Source organism: Carettochelys insculpta, chromosome 18 (genome assembly GCF_033958435.1).
Source record: "Carettochelys insculpta isolate YL-2023 chromosome 18, ASM3395843v1, whole genome shotgun sequence".
Taxonomy (NCBI): domain Eukaryota; kingdom Metazoa; phylum Chordata; order Testudines; family Carettochelyidae; genus Carettochelys; species Carettochelys insculpta.
Genome location: NC_134154.1, coordinates 12,691,629 through 12,716,127, shown reverse-complemented (window position 1 = coordinate 12,716,127; position 24,499 = coordinate 12,691,629). Strand labels below are relative to the sequence as shown.

General features: G+C 43.3%; 1 protein-coding gene across 12 annotated transcripts in view; it reads left to right on the top strand.

Moving 5' to 3' along the window:
• Positions 1–24,499, top strand: part of ARVCF (ARVCF delta catenin family member) — a 529,785-nt gene that overhangs the window by 340,048 nt on the left and 165,238 nt on the right. The gene's annotated exons all lie outside the window — the stretch shown is intronic.

Here is a 24,499-nt window from a genome sequence, read left to right as displayed (position 1 = left end):
GGAAGATGCATCATTCCGCTTGAGGTCCAGCACCACGGTGTGTGGGGGAGGGGCGAATGAGGCCAGGGCTTTTCCCCCTATCGCTCCACTGCATTCGGCAGAATAACTCTTCTGGGAGCCTGCTGCTAGTAGATTTTTGTGGAGCCCCCTAGGCTCAGGGGTGAGGCCAGAACGAGGGGCTCAGTGCAGGACTGGGCTGAGTGAGCCCCTGTGTGGAAGGGGGCAGCCAGGGAAGGGCTCGGTGAGTTAACAGGGCTTCTGGGAAGCGAGGTGGAGGTGGGGATCTGGGCAGGAGGAATGGTGCTGAAACGATCTGGGGGATGGGGGCTCCTACTTGTTCCATCTCTCCCGGAGGGGTGGATGGATCACTGCTTGCAGGCACTGCCATTGGGCAGTGACAAGGGTGGAACCCGCAAACAAGCACGGGGACAGAGCTTCCCTGTGTCGCCGTTCTGTCTGGGTGGGGGAGAAGGCAGGAAAGGATGGCAGCTCCTTGATCCAGGCCACAAGGCTTGGGCCTACCCCCCGCCCAAACCCCTGCAGCAGTGAGTTGGCACTGGCACTCCAGCCATAAGAGGGGCTGCCATTAAAAATGTTTCCCCAAGGGCAGTTATAAGACAGAGATTTCTTTGCTCTATGATCCTATCAGAGCCTGAGCTGAAGCAGACAGGTCAATGAAGGAAAACTCCTACACCAGTAAATGAAAAGTCACTGATCCTGCCAGCAGACGTTATTTGTGTGTGTGATTGAAAAAAGACTCTGAATGAAACCAATAGCATTGGAAAATGTCGTCACCATATAAGCTCGTGCCAGGTGCGCTGTCAGAATCCAAAAATATTCCTCCTACACTGTGTGCTGATGAAAGGGAGTGGGACTGAGAGGATACGCTGGATTTAAAGCTTAATTGGATGGCAGTAGCAACAGCTACTGCAAATAGATTTTTATATGGAGCCTAAAGGTAGGTATTTGGACAGAAGTGCTCTATTCTGATGGATGCTTAACTCATAGGGGGGGGTGGATCCAGACCAGTCTCTTCTGTCTTACCTACTAAAAATGCTGTATCTTCCCAAAAGAGGCTATACTTCTGTCTGAAGGACGAGCATAAGTCATTCTTATGTAGTTGGCTGGATTTCTTTTCAGACTTCTTAATTTTCTCTTAAATACAGAAGAAATGCTTTGTGCTTAGCAAAACCAGAAAACCAAGTAGGTAGGTTTTGGGATTGAATTTACTGCTCTCAGGAGCCTCTTAATTAGGGGTTACACAGGCCAGTTTTATCTATAGATCGGTAGACTGGGAGCATGGTAATTTAATTCAGTTGATCAATTAACAAATACATTTTGCTCTGGGGGAGGACCTTTTTAAGTCCACCTCATAATTAGCTCACAGGTGGGGTGTGTTTCTCTGTATGCTAAATACAACATTTTGTAACTTTTGCTACCTGTTTTGTTTTTCAGATATTTTAACATATACATTTTGTGTGCTTAACAGAAGCCCTGTTTCAGGACAGGCTAGCAACATGTCAGCCTCATGAGTATCATGCATCTGCGTTTGCAATATAGCTGATGGTTCATTGATGCAAGCATTATAAAGATGAATTTAAAAAAAAGAAATTACATCTCATGGCATGGAAACACTGATGGCAAATCAATATATGCAGTTCTGATAGAATAATAAAGTAACACTTGAGCTTTAGTTTGGTGGTTGACAGAAAAGATCTTGAAAATCTTCTGTCCCTGTTTCTGACAGCTAATTTGGTTCAAAACAAAAAGCAGTCAAGTAGCACTTTAAAGACTAGCAAAATAATTTATTAGGTGAGCTTTTGGTGGGACAGACCCACTTCTTCAGACCATAGCCAGACCAGAACAGACTCAATATTTAAGGCACAGAGAACCAAAAACAGTAAGCAAGGAGGACAAATCAGAAAAAGATAATCAAGGTGAGCAAATCAGAGTGGAGGGTGGGGGGGGGAAGGTCGAGAGTTAGATTGAGCCAAGTATGCAGACAAGCCCCTACAGTGACTCAAAGTTCCCATCGTGATTTAAACCATGTATTAATGTGCCAAATTTGAATATAAAAGTCAGCTCGGCTGCTTCCCTTTCCAGAACGGTGCGATAATTCCTTTTCAGTAACACACGTACCTTTTAGGTCATTGACAGAATGCCTCATTCCATTAAAATGTTGACTAACTGGTTTGTGGATCTGGAGTGTTTTGATGTCTGTTTTGTGCCCATTGACCCTTTGTCTAAGGGAGTTAGAAGTCTGTCCAATATACAAAGCACCTGGGCATTGTTGGCACATGGCGGCATATATGATGTTAGTGGAGGAGCATGAGAAAGTGCCTGTGATTCTGTGAGTAACCTGGTTAGGTCCAGTGATGGTATTTCCAGAGAAGATATGTGGACAAAGCTGGCAGCGGGCTTTGTTGCAGGGAAAGGTTCCAGGACTGGTATTCCCGGGGTATAGACTGTGGCTGTTAGTGAGGATCCTCATGAGATTGGGAGGTTGTCTGTAGGAGAGAACAGGCATGTCACCCAGGGCCTTCTGGAGTGTGACATCCTGATGCCTGTTCTCTCCTACAGACAACCTCCCAATCTGAATATCTGAAACTTCAAGTTAATGGTTTAAGAAAAGACATAATATTTTAGTTTGTTATGGTTTGGCTTTGAAATACAGCAAATGTTCTCAGTAATTCTTTCACCACTTTTGTTTTGGATGTTTAATTGTAAAATCCAACTAAATTAAATTATATGAGCTTGTACTGAAGTTTATCTCTTCATGTGTTTGATATGAACTAAATATTAAAATGGGGACAGCCTGTGTCACACGATCACCTTCAGAATAAAATATTTGTGTTCCTGCTTATGTCTGAAAAGGACACTTAAAATAAGTAATATACAGAAGGCTCAGCCCAGCAGTCCTCATCCTGGCAAACTCCCACTCAGTTAAAAATAAAACGACAGAGCTTACAAAACCAGCAAAGTGACTTTCGGTTGTCTTTAATAATCCAAGATGGATTCTATCCTTGTCTCATCTGGAAAACATTGGAAGTTTCCCTGCCTACAGGATCAGGCCAAGAGTATTTAATTCCGCCTTCCATGGAAACTTAAATTCTGCTTATAATTTAAAATCGTCGTCTTTTAGGTGTGTGTCAGCTTTTAGTGTTTGGAGCCTGCATGTTTGCACTGGAGAAAAAGAGAGGGGTCTTCATGACCAATCCGGGGTGCAGTGCCCTCTTTTCTTGTTTTGCTATTGAAAACATGTTCTGGAATGTATTTGAGACTAAAGCAATTTTCTGTGATTACATATTTATAGAATGAAATTTTGAAATTTAAAAAAAGAAAACAAGGGATAGCTTCCAAATGATGAAAGCTGAAATATAGATAATTGGAGTTCATGGTATGTATTTTGAAAATAATGAAATGCGTTTTCAGTATATGTGAATTCCATATGGCTCCTGAAAATTCCTGTGGAGAAGCTATCAGCATAAAGGTCCATAAAGTGTTTTAGTTGATCACGTCTCTTAAAAAAAAAATTACCTTTTTTCTGTTTGCAGATCACTTGCAATCTGAAATAGATTTCCACAAGCATTAATACTCTGTGTAATAATTTAGATAAACAATATTTAGCTTATTGGATATGAACCAGCACTTCCTTTAGACTACTCATTTTCTAAAGTGAAGTTGCTCACCTCGGTCACGTGGCATTGATTTTGCTCCTTGATTATATGACTTGAGACTTTTTATAAAGTAAAATAGTGAATAATTAATATTTTATTCATGCATGAAGACTCACGTTTATATGTGAATTACCATTTATATGAGAGAACAGCATTTGCCAATAGCTGTTCACAAAAGCTTATGCCCATAGATGTTTGTGAGTGTAAATAATGAGGTGGCGGCAACATGGCTGAATCAGTGATTTTAGAACCTGAGTGTTCACAAACTGTCTTCTAGTATTCTATCACTGTTAGTGCTGTGTGTGTGTGTGTGTGTGTATATATATATATATATAAATATATATGCTGCTGTTTCTGTTCTTTAAAGTTCCCCAGTTCTCAGTAGTGGAATATATACCTTTTGCAACATTTGTGCTATCAAAATGTCTCTTCTCTCTTTCAGCCACGTACATACTTTTTTACCTTATTTTCAGCCTAACCCCTTAGTGGAAATTATTAGTCCCCGATGATTGTAACTAAAATGCCACATGAAGTCGACAAAAACCTTTTTGCCCCCAGTGAACTGGCAGAGAAGGCTTATAACCAGCAAACTGCAGAGCTTTGCAAGATATTGTGGTTTCAAAGGCACAATGAATTATGTCTACAAGATTTAAAAGACTAGAATTAACAAATGGCTGTAACTTCTACCACCAGGGTCATAAAACAAGTTATCTGGTATTCTTCAGTTCCAAAATATAGTAACAAAAGTATACCAAGCATCTGTTAGAATATTGTGGCTTTATAATCAGAATTGAATGGTCTGATTACTCAGAGGATTTCCTTTAATTTATCAGATAAAGTTTACTTCTTGATCTTAGGCAACAAATCATGTACTCAAAGATTAGGGTTGGAAGAAACTCAGTTTGTCATCTAGTCCAATTCCCATACTTTTTTTTTGCAAACTAATTTATTGATGGCCAACTTCAACTAGACTTTTTCTGACTCAAGTTTTTTTAATTTCTGCTTGTTGATAAATGCTAGTAAACTATGAACACCGAAGTAGGGGATCATTGTACACAGAGAACTTTGAATTAAATGAGTGGGACTGGATTTTTCATGTGTGAAAGAAAACTCCAGATATTTTGCATAAAAGTGTATTTGCTGGAAAAGAGTCCCAAATAGCTGCAGTTATGTACTGCACAGATGGGTACTTTAAGTTCTTTGCACAAAACCATCCTTTTTAGTAGGCTTTTATGCTCATTTAGGAAGGCTCCATTATTTTTCTCTGCTTAATACAAAATGTATTAATAGATGTTCTCCTGTAGCATTTTGACTTTTTTCATTCTTGCTTGACTCTGGAATTTGTCATCAATTGTTGATCTCTGTCATCCAAGCCAGCTGAGCTACATCTGTGAAATTCTGCTTCTTGTTTGGATCAGGAAACTCAGATGAGGAGCAATAGCTGTAGCTTTCCAAAGTAGGATGTGGCTGAATGCCTTGTATTTGCATTGGCAGCCCATTCTATGAGTTGCTTGTAGGAGCAGCTCTGCAATGAGTGAGAACGTTCCTATTGAACATGTTTCCACTCTGTGCTGAAACCTGGATCATCCGGTGATATTTTTTTTAAGTAAGCATACTGTGTTTAAATATACTGTAATTATAAAAAAACTAAGTATTTTGAAGGGAGGACGTTGGCTGGGAATAGTGAGGTCTAACTTTCTACATTCATATCTGTGCATGTGCACAACATAAGCAAGTGTTACAATTTATGTGTATGTTCTTTGTGCCAGTACATGAAGTTAGAATAAACCTATAAACAGGGCACTGTGCCATTGTAATGTCTTTTGGTTTAAAGATACTGGAAATTAAACAAACCTCAGTCTCCTGAAATGAGCAAGACTAGTTTTGTTTTACGCAACCTTTTAATTTCCTAGCCTCACCACTCTCAACTCTTCAAAATCTTGAATTCAGCATTTACATACCAGTGGTTACCTCTTACTGAAATATTTGCCTTTCCTTGAGTACTAAAATGACAAGAAGGCAGATGTTGATAGAGGCTTCTTTATCTCCCCCCCCGCCCCCCCTCCCATGGTTGCATTAAGTTGACAGCAAGGCCTGTGCTTGAGGTTCTTGTGCTTTATCTTTCTTCTCTGGGGATACTGGTATATGATATTCCTAGTGAATGTTTGGAAACCCAAAAATAACATATGCAAACTATATATATAAAAAGCAAAGACTACCAACTGAATTGTTTGGAGACCTGGAGGTCAGGGGGTGGGGGGGAGAGGAGGAAATGTTGTGTAAAGTAGCATGACAAAAGGAACACTTAACAAATAAGAAAACAAATGGAAGATTTAAATATGTAGTGTTTACCCCATTTTACCTCCCTCTCTTTTTCTACCACTCTTCCATTCATCTTTCTTCCTGCATTCAACTGCCATATCCTAAAATCTCCTTTCTGTTTTTTCATTCTCCTGTGCATCTTTCTCTCTCCCCAGTGCTGACTCCTCGCATATTCTTTCACGATTCTCATCTGACCCCTCCTCTCCTCTCTCCCTCTTAGTCCCATAATAGCTTTTTTTCCTTTGCTCTGCTCCAATCCACTGCTCCATGATTATCCCACCGTCTGATTTAACAAGCTGGACTGCAGAACTGCATTGCTGTTCTGCTTTGCTTGCTTCTCCCATATTAAAAAGAAAACAAAAAGCAGTGGCTTTAGTAGATGGTACAAAGCAGTAAATGTTGTTATGGTTGCCAGCCATGGGCTCAGTGTAAGAAGGTTAGTGAATTAGCGAAAACAAAAACACATGGCAGATGCTCAAGCTTGTTTTGTTTTCCTCTGTTCAGACAAACCTAAGGCCAGCTGCCTTATTTAACAGGAATAGAGTGTGAAGCTGTGTTGGGAGCATTGATCTGCCAGTTCTTTCCAATAACTCCATCACCACTTGGCCTTGTCTGAGTGAATGCCATTGATGTGTGTGGGTCAAACTGAACATGTCTAGATCCTTTCTGTGAATAGGAACCGGGAAGCCTTTTATAGCTGCTGCCAAACATAACAAAGAACTGACAGAAGATAATGGCATGATTGCTATATTTGTGCAACTCCTGTTGTTGTTTGGGTTCCTGGTTAGCTTGATGGATGGAATGATGCTTCCTTTTATGAAGGAAGGAAGCTTCTATAAAAATATAAATATTTTGTTTTCATGCCTTGCTAGTGAAGTCTGTGACCTCACGTTGCATTTGCTTGACTTCTATTGTAGCAAAAAAACAGTGATTTAGATTTTGAAGTTTTGTCCTAATATCACCCCTGTTTATAGAGATGACTCCAGTTGGGAATGTCATTAAGAATGAAAGCTTAGCTGGATATCAGTGGAGTTGAAACATGGTATAGCAACATTTGAGCAGAAGTTATGTGCTAGCTATGTCAATTTCTTACAGTATATTTGGGAGATGTTACCATATTAAGTTTATATGTCATTGTGTGCAAGAGACTGCAACCTGAATTGCATGGGGCAGGGTAATCCTAGCTTCCTGAGCAACTAAAACGTGTGTGTAGGGATGATTAGACAAAGTCACTCAAGTTGTAATCCTTCAGAGAAGGACTACCACCTAGAGAGGCTTGTGTACATACTTCGAACCTGATTCTGCGGAGATCAACTGCCCTTTTCCTAATTTAGCAAATGGATAGGTCCTTCAGTCCAAGGAAGAATCCAACCCTATAAGAGGGATTGGAAAGACTCATCTCCTGGGAGCCCATAGGACTGCTGGGTTACCTTTGGTGAGATGTTAGAATAGATATAAGTATGTATGTTTCTTATATTTTCTCTTTGATGCTTTTACCAGAGGAATAAATGTGCTTGCTGACGACAAGCTGGGTAGTAATTTATTAAGGCTGGCAATAAGCTGTCTGTAGCACTAGAGGAGAAAACTAAGCATAGGTATTGACTGTCTTGCAAGGGACACTGGAGTGCCATCCAGGGAACTGTGCAGCCTTAAAACCCCTTATCGGAGAGGGGAGAGAGGCAGATTTCTGCCCAAATGATTAATGGTAGTCAGCTATGTGATGAAGGGGCGGTGTGTATGTGAGGATTTTATTCCCTTGATAAGGTTGCAGGTGTTTCCTACTGTCTTGTAGTAACCTGAGGTATATGCCTCAGTTTCCCTTGGTGCAGCATCAGTGTATAGTGGTGAACCTTTCAGTGTGATGACTTCTCGCATTTTCACAATGATCCTCCATGGCCTTCGTAACCTAATCAACCAGCTGACATCTTTTTCACTCGGGAAACAGGACAAAGGAGGGAGGAGGGGTTTGGCTGGTTTGAATTGGAACTGGGCTGTGGAGTGAAGCAGTCTCGTCTAGCTGGAGAGGGAGGAAGGAGGGCCTGGGCCCCTGCTCCCCAAGGTAAAGTTTACTGACCGTTTCTGGTTTCTAGCTGACAAGTCTGTTCTATGCTGTGTCCCTGTTGATTAATAAACCTTCTGTTTTACCTGCTGAATGGACTGCACTTGGGGTGCAGAGCCTGGTGAAACTGGAAACCTTTAAGTGCTTTCCCATGGTGGACCATGGAGGGGAAGACGAGTACAGTTGCTCTGAACTGTGATGATTTATATATGTTTAGTAGGGACTCCAAAAATAAATGGGAAAGTGCCATCTATTTTAAGAACAGAGCGGCAGTCTGATGTTCCAAAACCTAAGAAAATGAACTCTGCTTGGTGTATGGTCTCAGTAAATTATCCATTGGATTAGCTATGGAACATGGATTGATGGTAATGGCAGCCAGTCAGTTTATTCCGTAACTTACATTTGGAGGAATCTTCTGCTCCTGTGTACATCTCTTGGCAGTCACTCAATGAGTAGGATGTCTTCATATCACCCTCCTGTTTGTGCGTCCAGTGAGTTTTCATGTCCACCACAAATTTCTTTGCTTCCCTGTAGAAGAATTACTTTCTGAATGCGAGGTGGCAAGGGTGATCATGTGTTCCTCCCCAGCTGCATATGAGCACATGGTTTCAGGCTTCCCAGGGTAGCCAGAGAAGAGGTAGGTCACTCTGGTGAGGAGGGTAGGGCTCAGGATGTCGTGGCTGGCACAAGGTTGGACCCAACCCCCATCTGCCCAAATCACATGCATCTAGATTCTCCCTTCTTCATACTCGGATACCTCCATTGAGCCTCACCCCTCCACACCCAGAAGCTCCAACTGAGCCCCGTGAAGCCAACCACCCCAATTCTTGGTGCACACTGAGCTCCCCGGTATCTAGACATCCCTTCTGAGCCTCACTCCCCACCGCCTGGTCCTCCCTAGGCCCCTCCAGGGCTGGGCCTGCTCCATTGATGGCTCGCACCCAGTGTTGGGCTCAGCTGGGAGCTACTCCCCACTGGGCTTCAAGTGGGAGAGGTGTGTGTTTTCCTTACATGGAATAGCTCCTGCTGTGTCAGATCAATCCTCAGAAACCTCTCCTGATTCTGAACTTTCTCTTGCTTCCTGCCCCATCGCTCATTAGCCATGGTGGGAGTAACTGTATGGGGAGTGGCTCACTGATTAAAAAGGGTATTCATCATCTGCTCTCCAATTCCATAATGCCAATTATCAGGCCCTTGTGACAAAATATCATTAAAATACTCCAAACTGAATGACTTTATTGAATGCAGGACAGTTATATTGTGACTCATTTAAGGCCATTTTCTGGTAGATCCAATTAGTGGCAAAGAGATTTCTGCAGTCAGCCCTCAATAAGTGGCTAGCTCCAGCTCCAGATGTGGTGATGTGACAGGCATCATGGCTCCTCTTTCAGGTAGCCTGAAAGATGGAACAATATACAATTTGAGCACCTGCCTTTTGAGGGTTCACTGATCCCTTTCCTGGTCCTTCCACACCTCGCTTCACAGAAGAGAATGTGTACCCCACATCCCAGCTTAAGGAGTCTTCACTTCAAGGCATGTCTTTTGCTTAGTTCCAACACCTAGAATGCTATTGGTCAGGGGAGGTACAAGAGGTTCAGTTACATGACAGAAAGTCCTCAACTTGACAAGTTACCTGCAAAAATGATCCAGGTTTCAGATTTGGTGCTCTTTGCAATAAATTTCCTCAAAATCCAGAAGTATTCCACATGTCCTAGAAAATGCATTGGCCCTAAAGAAATGGGGTCTCTTTCTAAGCTCTCTCCAGATCCACCTAGCAATTACCCAGTTCTCCACCAGTCTGTTGAGGGATACTCAGTGCTGTCACATCCAGCCATTACAAGGTTTCTCATGAGTGTAGTAAACCTCTTCCCACAACTGCAACTCCCATGTGGGACCTAAACCTGGTACTTGAAAGCACTGAGCTTTCAAACCTACGTCAGCAAACGCAGCTGTATCATTCCATGAAAACTTTCTTCCTGATTGCAATTCCCAGCCAATGATAGCTACAGAATCAGTGCTGGGGGCCTGGGCAGTGTCTAAGGCATAAACTTGTCTGGGAGGGAGGGAGTGGCAGGTAGGCATGAGCACACAATTAGAGCAGCTGTATCTCTAACATTCCTGGCAAAGGTAATTGCTATCAGTGGGAGCTACAAGGACAGTGGCCACAGGCAAGGGCAGGGCATGGAGTTCTCCACTCCTAGTGGATGCAGGGACATGCTGTCTTCTTCCAGGAGCAATGTGGGGCCAGCTCAGGTAGGGATGCCTGCCTTAGCCCCACTGCACTCCTGACCAGGACCCAACCAAAGTAAGCTCTGCCCTAGCAGACCCTGCACCTCAGCCCTGTCCCAGCCCTGAGCCCCCTCCAGTACCCAAATTCCCTCCCAGAGCATGCACCCCATGTCCACTGCCCCAGGCTCAGCCTAGAGACCCCTCCCATATGCCAAACCACTTGGCCCCAGCTAATACTCCAAACCCCGCCCCATTCCAGTGACAGTGAGTGACAGTTGGGAACTCTAGGAGAGTGGTTTGCCTTGCGTTTGTTTTTGGAGTGTAAACAGAACCAAGTCGTGATCTCATGCATCTAACAACCACTGGATTTGGTTCTGGGAGCAGCTCCTGAACTCTTAAACTGAGATCTAATACCCCCATGTTAGATGCAACGTATCATCAGTTAGTCTTCTATAGTGCTTAGAATTCCAGGGATGCTTTCGTAAGAACAGCATGTGAGGAGCGTGTTACTCAGATTTAAGTCTCCTTTTATAACCGTTTTATTTCCCTTTAATGATAGGTGTTTTAAGACTTACCTTCACAGGGACACTCAGGAAGGTTAAGCTGAATCAAGTAGATACAAAGTAGATATGTATAAATTAAAACACAAACATGGTTCCTGCTGCTCTGCATGCTTTTATTCATGAGTACGGTGGGTTTAGTTAACTCAGTTTAGCAACTCTTGAATGAAAGCACATATGGAGGTCAGGAACATGTTTAATGTACACATTGACATTGACTAATTGGCCTTAACCTTGCTGTGTGTCCCTGTGTAGATAAGCCCTCAAACTTAGTGGGAAGTTGAGCTTTAGCAGGCACCACCTAATACATCATCTTGTGCTTTACCTGTTAAAACACTGGTCCATAGGCTTTCACGATCCTTTATATCTGAGTTGGAAATGGATAATGCCACTTTTTGTTTTAATCCCCTCCTTTTGCCCATTTGGTCCTTTCTGAATAGGTTGTAACAATTGATTAACATTCCAGTCATGCAAAATCTTCCTACCAGCTTTCGGTAGTAGGTTGAATTTATGTTCATAAATGAGCAATTACAATTCCCCTTGTTTTTTACCTCTGTTCCTCACACAGTTATATACCTAATTAAATAATTCTCTTTGCGTCCCTTGGTGCCTCCATTACCTTTCCCCCCACCCCCACACTGTGATTTGGATGTAAAGGAGCATACATAGGTCTCCCCTTTCATCTTGCCCTTCTGTTGCCAGTCTGTATTATTAGTTTAGGGTCCGGTTTTGCAAACCTTTCCTCACGTGAGCCATTGTTCCTTTCTCAAGTGGTCTCTCCCGTATGCCTAGAGACTCTGCTGGTGTAAGTAAGGGCTGCAAATTCAGCCTTTTGCTATATATTTCAAGGTGGATGAAAGTGAGCAGGATAAAGGAAGAAAATGAAAAATTGTCAGTGAAGTCTCTTGGGTTGTTACAAAAAGGCAGTAACTGCCATTGCCACGTGGTCTTTCTGCTGGAATCCATTTTCTTATTCTTTTGGAAGGTTTACAGTAAAAGAAGCAGCCCCTGGTTTTGCTGGTTGATTTGCATCTCCCATGAAGGTACTTTCCTGCTGTCACTGTTTTGTGTGTTTGTTTTTTTTAAACTCTTTGTGGAGACATACTATTGAGAGCCAGGCTGGTGTTAAGAAGCTGAACTCGCGTACCCTGCTATGTTCAGTTTAGAAAATGGCTTCTTACAAAAATAACTTTATTTAACATAGATCGTCGTCCTTGGACTGCTGTTGACTTGGCTTCTTAATTCCAAACAAACCTGCCTTGGTGCTTAACAGTAGGAAATGTTGGCCAGTTCCTGCTGCGTGGGATAGGTGAGGGTGAGATTTATCACCAATCACTTCATACTCCCCAGAATAAGAAATGATTTATTTAAGAAATGCCTCTCTTTGAATTTAGGCTGTAGAACAGCCTTTTATCAGGACCCACTTTGGGCTTGTGCAGGTTTGAGGGTTTCACTTGATGTAGTTCAAACAGCTGCACAAGTGGGAGGAGGCTAAGTTGAATGTAGTCTGGAGTTGACACACCACTGGGACATATAGAGAAATTATGGCCAAGTCTTGGTGGTCATCCACTTCTACAGCTTCTGGATTTACTTGGCTTTGAGACACATTAGGTATTTTGTGGAAGTTCTTTATACCAGTGCAGTTTACTTGCATAGTTTCCTCACCACCATGCAGCCGATGTGGTGTGCTCTGTGTGTATATAGAAACCTGAAACCAAAGTCCATCCAGTTATAACTATTGGGCTCTGTGGGACTCAGTGTGCATGTGTGCACAGATGTGTTAGTGATTGACCTAAGTGACTACTTCCTAAAAAAGGAAATCTGTCAAGCTGAGTAAAAGACCTCAGTTGCTCCCATATATATGTAAGCTTGGGGACTTTATGCACATATAAATACGTGCAACATCTCAGTTCCTGATCAAAACCTTGGCTGGGGGAGGGGAGGAGAAATGTATCTTAAATGTCTGACGAGAAATGGGCAGTGCGAAGGACTCATCCTTTCCATAACCCTGTATTCCAGTATTACATAGCAGCAGGCCAAGTGGAAGAACGTTGTGTTGAAAGATTGTACTACATAAAACAACCTTACCACTAAGAAGACTCTCGCTCAGTTTTACTTCATCTAGTTCACCTGAAAACCCTAGGAAGCCAACAACTAGATGTCTGTTGTGTTGAGCTCAGTACACAACTGATACTTGTTCAGTCAAATTTTAGATGTGCTAGCAATGTTTGTTACTTTTTTTTTTTTTTTTTTTTAAGTAAATCTCCCTGTGGTATTTGTTTAGTCTGTGGCTTACTAATAGCAGTTGGCTAGCAAATTGCAGGTCTGTAATAGTGCAAAGGAAAGAGCATGTTATCTGTGCAGTTGCAGGAAGAATGTGTTTTCCTCTTGGTTTAATATGATCTCATGGTGGACAGATTTTTCTGATTTAAATACTGGAAGTGCAGCTTATGTTGCTATAGCTAAGAGAAGCATGATTTGTCCAGAGTGCAATCTGCCTTGTCTTTTTTTAACCTACCTAAAGCCTGTCACCCCAAAAAGAAACGACTCTAAAACCTACAGCGCACACACGATATGCTGTTTGTCTAGTTCCTGAAGCTAAGCTGTTAAGGTGAATAGCTGGCCTTGTGACTGAGGCTAACCAGGACACCTTGGTTCAGTTCTGAGACTTGTCTCCTAGATTTCTGAACTTGCCCAAGTTCAGAAAGTGTGGTGTCCCTTTGTCTCCCCATCACAATGGTAAGGATAATGCCTGCCTCATTCTTTCAGGAACGTTGTAATAAATTCATTCCCTGAAAATTCCTTTGCACTCTATGGCTGGAAGGTGCTATAATGTGCCAAGTGTTTTGAGTGGTGCTTCTGCTTGTACAAGTTTTGTCTAAGGGCATGCCTGCACGGCGCAGAAAACAAGTTCCCCACTGCAGTAAGTGTCATAGACTGAGTCAGTTGACTTGGGCTCATGCAGCAGAGCTAAATTTAAAAGACTTGTCTCCGTCTGGAGCCCAGGCTTGAAAAATGCGTGCGGAGTCTAAGCATGGACTCCAGCCTTGCCCTAAATGAGCCTAGAGTGCTCTTTTGAACCTCCCCCAGCCTGAGACTTGCTGGTGCATATTGATAGGTGTGTTTGTATAGACATACCCAAAGAAGCACCTTTTGTCTTTGCACCACTCAGCACATATGTTTAGTGATTTCTTCCTGTGCTACTTCCCATAGAGGTCAGAAAATGCACTGTTCTTAGGCAGAGCAAGTTCGCTCAGCATCAGTTGGAAAAGGTAAGGCTCCCCTGTTAGTTTTGAATCTGTCTCCAATCTTCCTTTTTGTCAATGCCAGATGTCAGTGACGAAGCGGGTCTTCGTCCATGAGAGCTTATGCTCCAAAATATCTGTTAGTCTATAAGGTGCCACAGGGCTTCTTGTTGTTTTTGAAGATACGGACTAACCCGGCTACCTCTCTGATACTTGAAACACACCAACTTAGTAGCTGTTTCATTTTGTTCACAATGCAGCTCTCGGTCTAAACGGAGTGCTCATCAAGACAGATTTGGGATTGTTGAGGTGGTTTGCTCCAGTGCATGCACTATGTGGCTGCTTCCCAGTGGCTGTCCGTAAGTCACCGGGCCTGCCTCATTCATACGTTACTTGTTTAATGTGGTGGGACGGTGAACATATAATACACGCAGATGCACATAACCTGCTTTGAAGATGGCCGGGATTTAAAGCATCAGCCTATTCACTTTGCACCAAAATGGTCTGGAAAAAAATGATTGTTGTAGCAAGACAAGGTGACAGCACCGTGAGACCTCCTCTTTGTCAAAGTGGTGAATTGCTGTTTCTGATCTACCAGGCCAGCTTGCCTGGTAGAACTGTGCAGCACCGTAGCCTTCAGCTAATGGAGGAAGGGACGGGAAGCCTGTGGGGAAAAACCTACTGTTCATTGTCCTCCACCTCACCACTTTTGTTACTGCCTTGGGTTCAGGTTTTTCATTTTCTCTCCTCCCAAAACAATTTTGTTGCTGGCCTATAATTGCCTAGGTGATCCAGCAGGTTAAGAGAGAGACAGTGTCTCTGGAATTCCCTTCCATTCTTAAAACCCTGATTAGTGTATCTATGGTTTTCTTGCTTTGTGGAAAAGTTCAGTGGGTCAGTGTCCTCTCTACCTTCATCCATCATTCCAGTCAATTAGAAATAGTTGAGGGCCAATTGACCAGTCTTCCATTAACTGAGACACCTTTAGATAGTTAAAATAGCATAAGAGCTCTCTTTGTCTGCTGGGCAGAAACTGAAGATTTCCCTGTTGATGGGCTGAACAGAACACTAGTGTATTTTGCTGCACTTCAGGGATGAATATTTCTACTGCTAGTTCTGTTTGGTGTGTGTGTGTTTGTTTTTTTTTCTTTTTTACTTACCTGGAAAGATGTGATACCTCATGGAGCCCTCAGACTATGAATTCCTGTAGCCTGTTACACTGCCCACCTCTGGGGCTGAAAATACTTTCCAGAATGACTTTCCAGTGGTGGAAAAGCCCCTTCCTTATGCAGGCTTGTAAGGCCTTCAGCATCATGCTTTATTCACCCATCTGTTACATGCTTGTGTCTGAAGGTCATGGGGAGTGTGGAATGGCTCTGAGAACAGCTGTGGTGCCACTGGGGTCATTGTGGTATAACTTTCCTGGCTAGTGTTTTGTTTTGTTTAGGGAAAATAGTTTTTCTTTTGTGCAGATTTGACTGACTTCAGGATATGGCTTCTGAGAGTGCCCACGCCATGGAGCCGAAGTGTCATTTAGTCCAGTGGTCTCCAACCTTTTATATGCCCAAGATCACTTATTTTTAAATTTCAGGGCAACCATGGATATGCAACGTCCCTTCCCCACAGCTCCACCCACTCCATTTCCCCCTCTCTCCATCACTTGCTGTCCCCCAGTCTCGGTCTTTCACTGGGCTGGGGTAAGCTCTGGACTGGGGCTGAGGGATTCAGGTCCAGGAAGCAAAGATGGGCACGAGCTCTGGGAGGAGTTGGAGCACAGGAGGATACTGCAGGGTAGAGCAAAGTGTTAGAGTAGAGAAAGGTGGGTTGGCTCTGGCAGGGGGCTTCAGGCTGGGGCAGAGTTTGGGGTGCAAGTGGGAGTGCGAGGTATAGACTCGGGGAGGTGGATCCCAGCTGGGCTCAGACAGGCTGCCTGCCATGGCCCATGCTTCTCCCAGAAGTGGCCAGCCGCAGGCTTCTCTCTGTAATCCCCCAAGCTTGGAGGGGAGACGGACAGCAAGTCCACATCCTCACAGTTCCCATTGGCTAGGAGCCAGCCAGTGGTGCTGCAGGCACCAGTAGCTTCCACATACCGGCTGTCCCCCTTCCACCCAGGAGAGCGCTGAGATGAGCCGGCAGCCAGCTGCTTCTGGGAGCGACATGGGGCCATGGCAGGCAGGCCTGGCTGAGTCCTGCTCTGCTGCCGACTTCAGTGGACCAGAGATCGCAAGCAACTGGCTGAAACTCCAGGATCAACCTGTCGATTTGCAGTTGGTGGGTTGGTGACTGACCTAATCTGAACTCCTGTATCACACAGTCAAGTGCCTTCACTAAGACTCAACTTGGCTTGGGCTCCCCGTCACAGGACAGTGACTTTGAGTGCTCATTTCAGTGAGTTCTGTTGTTTAGTTTCAATTAGTAGTGGTAATTCAGTGTGACCTTGAGTCCCCAACCAAGTGTAGGTTCCTATTGTGCTATCAACTGTACCACTATCAAAGTCCCTGCTTCAACGAGCTTACAGCCTGAGGATTTGTCAACATACAGAGTTACTCTGCCTTAGCTGGTGCACTTTATATTCACAGCCTAACTTAATCTGAAATATCTGTTCAAGAGTACTCAAGCCCAAATGCTTGATCCTGCAAAAAATGACTTGTGCTCTTCACTTTATACATGTAAGTAGTCTTACTACATAAAGCCATTCATGTAGTAAGGACCAGGGCTTCTATAGAAAAGTCAGACAGGGTAGGAGATGAGACTGACTTTTATTCTAGTAGAAATATCATCTGAGTTAAGTATGCCCAGATTTCTAGTATATTTCCAGTAATGAACACATTTTGGTTTTGTGTACACGAGGCTTTTATTGACAAATGTCCCACTGGTGTAAGCACAGCCTTGATGTCTTGCTGAAACATGCAACCCTGCTATCTAATGTTCACCTGTAGTAAACCTGAATAACCTCCACTGCAATCCACTAAACAGGCGGTTACTTCAAGATGGAAGATTACTAGATGGATATGCCGTGAATGTTTTTGGAAAGTGACTGTTTTGGTGGGAAGAGGTGAATTCCTGTAACTGAAACTGCTTAATAAGTAGAGAATAAAATAAAATAACTTCTCAGTCTCAGTGTAAGGTGTGCGATCCTTCGGGGGGAGCTTATTCTTTTATTAAACACACACAAATAGTCACATTGATGGAAAGATAATGCTGGAAATCAAAATGATGATGCGATATTCTAATGTCCAGAAGGCCCTAGATGATATTTCTGTATGGCAAGTCACTCTACTTTTAACAAAACAAGAATTACTATTTTACCATTCTTGTCTGAAATGTCTAAAACTGTTTCAAATGCACTAAACTTTTACAGGTTGGGGATAAATTGTTTTTGTTTTTTGTTTCGTTTTGTTTTTAAACAAATAGCTTGTTTTTAGAGGCTGCTGGAAATTTCAAGCCCAGCTAAACAGGAATGTAATTCATACATTACGCTGATGAAGGTGACGGGGAAAAGCCTTTGAGAGTGATACATATTCCCAATCCAATTATTGAGAAATCCTTGTTAAAAAAAGTTGCGTTGACTTCTGGTTTCCTTGTGGCAGACTCGGATAGAATGGCTCATGTGCTATGTTCAGTGAATTTTCTGGGTGACACGTTGCAGTATGCTCTTTTATCATAAGAGAACTCCTGCCAGGATTTTATGTAAACGCTCTTAAATTTCTGTAGTCCGACCATCAAGCTTGAATGGTTAAATGAGATGTTTTGGTCTCTGGAAGGCAAGGCAGGGAATAAAGTCTCTCTCCTGACTGTCTAGAGCAGGGTGAGAGATTCTTTTTTTTTTTGAGCCAGGGGCCACTGATCCAAAAAAAAAAAAAAAAAAAAAAAGTCAGGGACCATACAAAACTGAGAAATGTCCCGTCCACCCCGCCCTGCCCCCAACAACAAACAGCCCTCTCTGATGTGGCCCCTGACTGAGACACCTCAGTCCCCTCATGCTCCAGCCACATGTTGGGGGAGGGAAGTAGAAATGTAAAATCCTGCTGAACTGTTTAAACCAGAAGTCTGCAACCTGTGGCTCCAGAGATGCTTACAGTATTGTAAGGACTTCTTCGTGGCTCCCGACACGCTAATTGCAAAGTAAAAAACCCAAATGTTTCCTGATTATTTGCGGTAAGATGAACATCTAAAAGCTGAACAGTGAACAACTTGTATCTAAATAGCAAATGATATGTGATCTTGAAATGTTGTTTAATATGTGCAGTGCATTGTGGGATATGTGCGTACACTGCTTTTAAAACAGGAGTTACAGAAAGTACAGTGTGATGTTATTTATTAAGAACTGTCTCATATTCACATGCATTGCAGCTCTGGAATTACTGAGTTCTTTACCAAATGGGGGTGGGGGAAGGCTCTTCTGGTTGCTGACCCCTGGGTTAAACACTTTGGTGCAGCCCTGATTCCCACCACACTGTGTGCACTGCGTTTGAGGGTGGCACGTGGGGGCTGGTCCAGCCTGGCTAGGCTGGAGCAGCCTCCCTGGTATGCTCTCCCCACCTATCCAGCTGCCACAGACAGGGGCTACCCTGGCTGTGCTGGAGTGCCCCTCTCTGCTCTAGCTCAGTGGGGCTGGAGTAATCCACTGGCAATGGGGTCTGCTGGAGCATCACTGGGCTGGAGCACCAGTGTGGGCTCCTCGGGGAAGAGGCAAGCCCTGAGCCTCACAGGCCCGATCCAGGCAAGGTATGCGTCAGATCCAATGCATGGCCCATAGGTTTCCCACCCCTGCTCTAGAGCAGTGGTTAAACCTCAGCTTTCCCACAGTGGGCTCCTTCTTTCATTTAACTATGGAAAGCGCAAGAGGGCAGGGCTGTCATAGCCCCCTACACCTGTTCAGTCGCCAGAGTAAGAAGTCCTGCTCTAAATGTAGGCAACTCATGTTTTGCCTGCTAGTACCCTAGCAAAAGGAGCAAAGAAGTTGGGATGTGGGTCAAAGCTGGAATCTCCTGCTGTGTGAAGGGATATGAAACTGGAATGGAATGATCTAGTTGGGACTGGCCTTGCTGTGATCGGGGGGTTGGACTAGAAGACCTACTGAGGTCTCTTCCACCCCATATCTTTGAGAGTTTGTCTGAGTGAACAAGCGAGTCTCTGTCCATCTGTTGGTTTAATCAGTCCTCTTAAATGGTAAGTACTAGCACCACCACATTTGGTTTGCAGCTTCCCCTTATAACTTAAAGCAAGGGTAAGGGTTTGATTGAGCCATGATGATGGGATGTGCCTGGAATGCAATTGTTTTTTACAACCTGGAGAGGGAGGTGGCTGCTAGCAGGGATGGTTATACTGGATAATGAACACAGCAGGGCAGCAAGGGACCAGGACAACTATAAGCATTTTTTTCCACGTGGTTACTTACTCTTTCACCCAAAACATGAGTTAAGAACTTTAAAAAGGCTTTGGAGATCCGAGAGCCTCCTCTTGGAAGTCTGCTGGGGGACCAGAAGGTTGAATGACATTCCACCCTCCTCGCTCACATGTCTCTGGATAGTTTATGCTATAAGAAGGTAGATCCATGCAAATGCAGTCTAGGTAGCTGCATTGGGAAATCTACCTTGAACTAGGTAGGTATTTAATCTTTAGATGCACAGGACAGTCTTCTCCAACTCAGCACACTATGTTAAGGATGCAAATCCCCTGTCAAATCTCTCAGGATCATCATTTTAGAAGCAGCTATAGGAGAACAAGCACCAGTGTTCATTTAAAGTCAGCGTGCTCTAGTTTGCAGTTTGCTCATGTTTAAGTGCCAGGCTTTAAAGATTTCTTTTGGCCATACGCAGCCTAAATACAAAGGCAGATGATTATTATTGCTGCTGCTGTTTTGGGATTTATTCTATTTATTACTTTAAAAATATCACAAAAACAGAAAAAGGACAAACCACTTTTTGTTTCCCTCCATTTTCCTAGGTTTGTTATCACAAAGCAGGGTTTGCCTCCCAGAAATTTAGAGAAGGAGAGAAACTAAGTTAGTTCAGTAGCTTCAAAATGCAGCCAGAAGTGAGTGGGTGTGCAAGGGAGAGAACAAAATCTTCAGCTTTAAACATTATGGGGATTTGATACCACCTGAAAGTTGGCAGTGAAGAGAATACAATGAACTGTGTCTAATGGATGTGGGTATTGTGTAACTTTTATAGTGAAGAATAGTGCAAGTCCTGAATCCTTCAGTGTGTTACAATATACCACTTGCCTTCTGATAATAGAGAATCTCCTCTTAACGTGAAATTTTTCTGTGGGGTGGCAAAAATGGTTCCTTATAAGGAGTTGGAATTAAAGCATATGGGAGGTTTTGTTTCTTCCTGGAAAATATGAAGCTCTGAATAGATTTGCCACAGGATTTAATTTCCCCTTTCGCCTATGGCGATACAAAAAAAAAAAAAAAAAAAAAAAAGCTTAGAATTGCAAGATTCAGCATGTATCCCAAGTCATTGGCATAGTGGTTAGAGAAATGAAAGCTTGCAAACAAATGGGCAATATATTTTTTTTCTGCCCCCCTCTGGGATTTTTATCATATTCAGGCTAACAGATTCTCCAGTCTGTTATGCTGTGTTCCCAAAAGAGTGCTTACATCACCAGTTAATTTGGCCCAATGTCTTCATTCCTTTTATAATTTTGTTCTCCTTCTGATTGCATCAAGCTGTGTGCATCAGCTGAATGTCTGTATTGAAGTCTGTGACAGGGTTAATATTAATGTCCACCTGGACATGAAAACTATTCACTAGTTTAAAATATAACCACAAATTGCACTAGCAGGTATTAGCTGGAATGTCTGCCTTTAACTGTAAATAAAGTCAACTGAACAAGGGCACCTTACCCAGCTTGTTTCAAAGAAGGTTACAAATCATGTGAGAATTAAATGAAATATTTTTTTTTCTGTTCTGTGGAGTCTAATGAGAGAGTTCAAAGCCCTGCTCCTGTTTGTTTTGCATGAAGTCTGCTTGGAAGTATACTTGCCTTCAGGACTTGACAGAACTCTTGTCACCACATAGGATGCCAACCAGCGTGCCATGGGGATGAAATGTAATTTCCGAAATAAAATACTGGAGTATATTGTTTTGTAGCTTCTTAGTGATTGACAGTGCTCCTAGGTGCAGGCCGTTTATCGTAACAGAATTATTTCACCACCTGCATAGAAACAGTTTAATCCCCATCATTTTGTTTCCATATGAGGTGAAGAGAGCTTAGAATCATAAGGCTGGAAGGGACCTCAGGAGGTCATCTAGTCCAGCCCCCTGCTTCAAGCAGGATCAACCTCAACTAAGTCATCTCAGCCAGGACCTTGTCAAGCCAGGACTTAAAAACCTCTAGGGACGGAGAATCCACCACCTCTCTAGGCAACGCATTCCAATGCTTCACCACCCTCCCGCTGAAGTAGTTTTTCCCTAATATCCAACCTATACCCCTCTAACTTCAGACCATTGCTCCTTGTTCTGCCATCTGACACCATTGGGAACAGTTTCTCACCCTCTTCTAGATTCCCCTTCAGGAAGTTGAAGGCTGCTATTAAATCACCCCCTCAATCTTCTCTTCTGTAAACTAAACAACCCCAGATCCCTCAGCCTTCTCTTATAGGTCATGTGCTTCAGCCCCTTAATCATTTTCGTTGCCGTCCACTGAAACTGCTCCAGCAAATCCACATCTTTTTTTATACTGGGGGGCCCAAAACTGGACACACTATTCCAGATGTGACCTCATCAGTGCTGAATAAAGGGAAACAACCACTTCTCCAGATCTGCTCAAAATGCTCCTCCTAATGCACCCAATATGCCATTAGCCTTCTTGGCTACGAGCGTACATGGTTTACTCATATCCAGCCTTTCATCCACCATAACCCCAAGGTCCCTTTCCGCTGTACTGCTGCTTAGTCAGTTGGTCCCCAGCCTATAACAATGCTTGGAATTCTTCCATCCCAAGCGGAGGACTCTACACTTCTTGTTGAACTGCATCAGATTTCTTTTGGCTCAGTCCTCCAATTGATCCAGGTCACTCTGGATCCTATCTCTACTCTCCAACTTATCTACCTCTCCTCCAGCTTAGTGTCATCTGCAAACTTGCTGAGAGTGCAATTCAGTCCCTCATCCAGGTCATTAGTAAAGATGTTGAACAACACTGGCCCCAGGACCGAGCCTTGCAGCATTCTGCTTGAAAATGACTGCCATCAAGATATTGAGTCATTGACGGCTACCTGTTGGGCCTGACCGTCAAGACAGTTTTCTATCTGTCTTACAGTTCATGGATCCAATCCATACTTCTGTGATGGGGTTCAGGGGTCCCCCTGCACTGCACCCCGTCCGCTGGCAGGAGTGATTCTCACTCAGCAGGTACAACAGGAGGCTTATTAGGCAACAGATGCCCAGTTTCTCACAGAAGCGTCAGTACAGCAGCTAGAGACAGTCCTTCCAACCCATCCTGGGGAGAAGACCCCAAGGGGTGCCCCTCTGGGGTGTAGCTTTCCCCCTCCTCTGGCTGGCTCCTTCCAGCTCTCTCTCTCCCTAGCCTCAAACTGCCGCCCCCTGATTCAAAACCCAGCTCGGCTCCTCCCTCCTCTTTGTTCAGGGCAGAGGTGTTACCTGCCAGTTGTAGCCCCAGGGTCATCCTTAGCCACTGGGAGCTGCTGCTTGCCTCAGACACCCAGCCTGACTCTCACATGCATTCCCCCCACTCCATCACAACTTCCCTAACTTATGGGCAATTACGGCCCTACACCTTCTCTGATAACCCGCTTATTGCTAACATACCTGTAGAAACAGTTCTTGTTACCCTTCACATCCCTTGCCAGCTGCAGTTCCAATTGTACTTTTGCTTTCCTGATTACTCTCCAGCATTCATCAGTCATGTTTTATACTCCTCCTTAGTCAGCTGTCCACATTTCCATTTCTTATAGGCATCCTTTTTGATTTGAAGCTGACCAAGGATTTCCCTGTCAAGACAAGCTGGTTACCTACCATATTTGCATTTCTTACTGTGCAGTGGGATGCTTTGTTCCTGTTCCTTCAGTAACACTTTAAAATACTGCCAGTTTTCTTGAACTCTTTTCCCAGCCCAGGTTTCCACCCACTTCTATTTCTCTTACTAGATCTTCCCTGTTTGTGAGCAGCAGGTCAAGTTGTGCAAGACCCCTGGTCAGTTCCTTCAGCACTTGTACCAAGAAGTCATCCTCCACAGTCTCCAAAAACTTCTTGGATTGACTTACCCACAATCATTTCATAAAAGGGTCAGTTTGCATTGCAGTTGATTCTACGTAGGGCCATAATACTTCACTCCTGTTTTTTAGACATTTCATTATCGTAATAAATATTGGCATATCATAGATTCTTCATCTAGTAGGACATAACTTTGTAAGAATAAGTCCTGATTCTGCTTTAGGCTCTGAACTCTTAAACTTGTGCACAACCCACTGGCTTTTGGGAGTATAGCAAAAATGAGCAATGTTTATATTATTGTTCCTATCCAAGGATTGCAAAATATTTTGGAAACGTCTTTATTTCTCAGTTTATAAGCCAGTACTTCATTTGTCCATGCATTCGGATGCTTTTGAAATTCATTAATTAAGCTATACCTCTTCTGATTTCTGTTGCCATGCGAGAGAGACTAATTGTACAAGAAAAAACTCAACAAATTTCTGCTGGAGAGGCAGAAGAATCGTCTTTGGGTAGTATTTCTCAAGAGAATTCTCCTTTGTAAAGAAATTTTGTGTTCTACAGCTGAATACTCTGTGCGTGCATGCGTGTTTGTGTGTGTGTTACAACTTTTAACTGATATTGTGACCAGCTGGGCTTTGTCTCTACTGTAGGTTATTCAGCAGAAAAATTCCCACTTCTGAAACCATCAGTTCAGTTATGCAGTTCTTTAGCTAAATACATTTCCTTAATTATCACCTTTACCCATGTCAGATGTATTCGAGTACTAAGTAACTAGAAGGCCTTGCTAGATCATTTACAGCCTTGTGCTCATCACTACTGAGGTCCAAATAATGCATTTTGTCAGTTTAAAATAAGATTTTGTCAGTAAATAAGTTTAAGAACTCCGAAACATATGATCCTGTTTACCATGGAGCATGAGGGCTATTGTTTTTTGGGGGGTGGAGCTGGGGGTATTAATGCACAGATACTCCACTCATCCTAGATTAAACGCAAAATAAAAAAGCAGTCCTGTAGTACTTCAAAGAATAACAAAATAATTCATTAGGTGACAGCTTTCGTGGGGCAAACCTAGGTTAGATCTGGAATTAGTGCTGAAAATTAAGACTAAGCACGGCAGGAAAAGTGCAAATAAAAAGTAAATGTGAAGAGTGTCTCTTGTAAGTGGGCACAAATGCGGAGTCCTTGATGTCAGCTTCAAAATTCTCTACTTACTGAGGTTATCCAG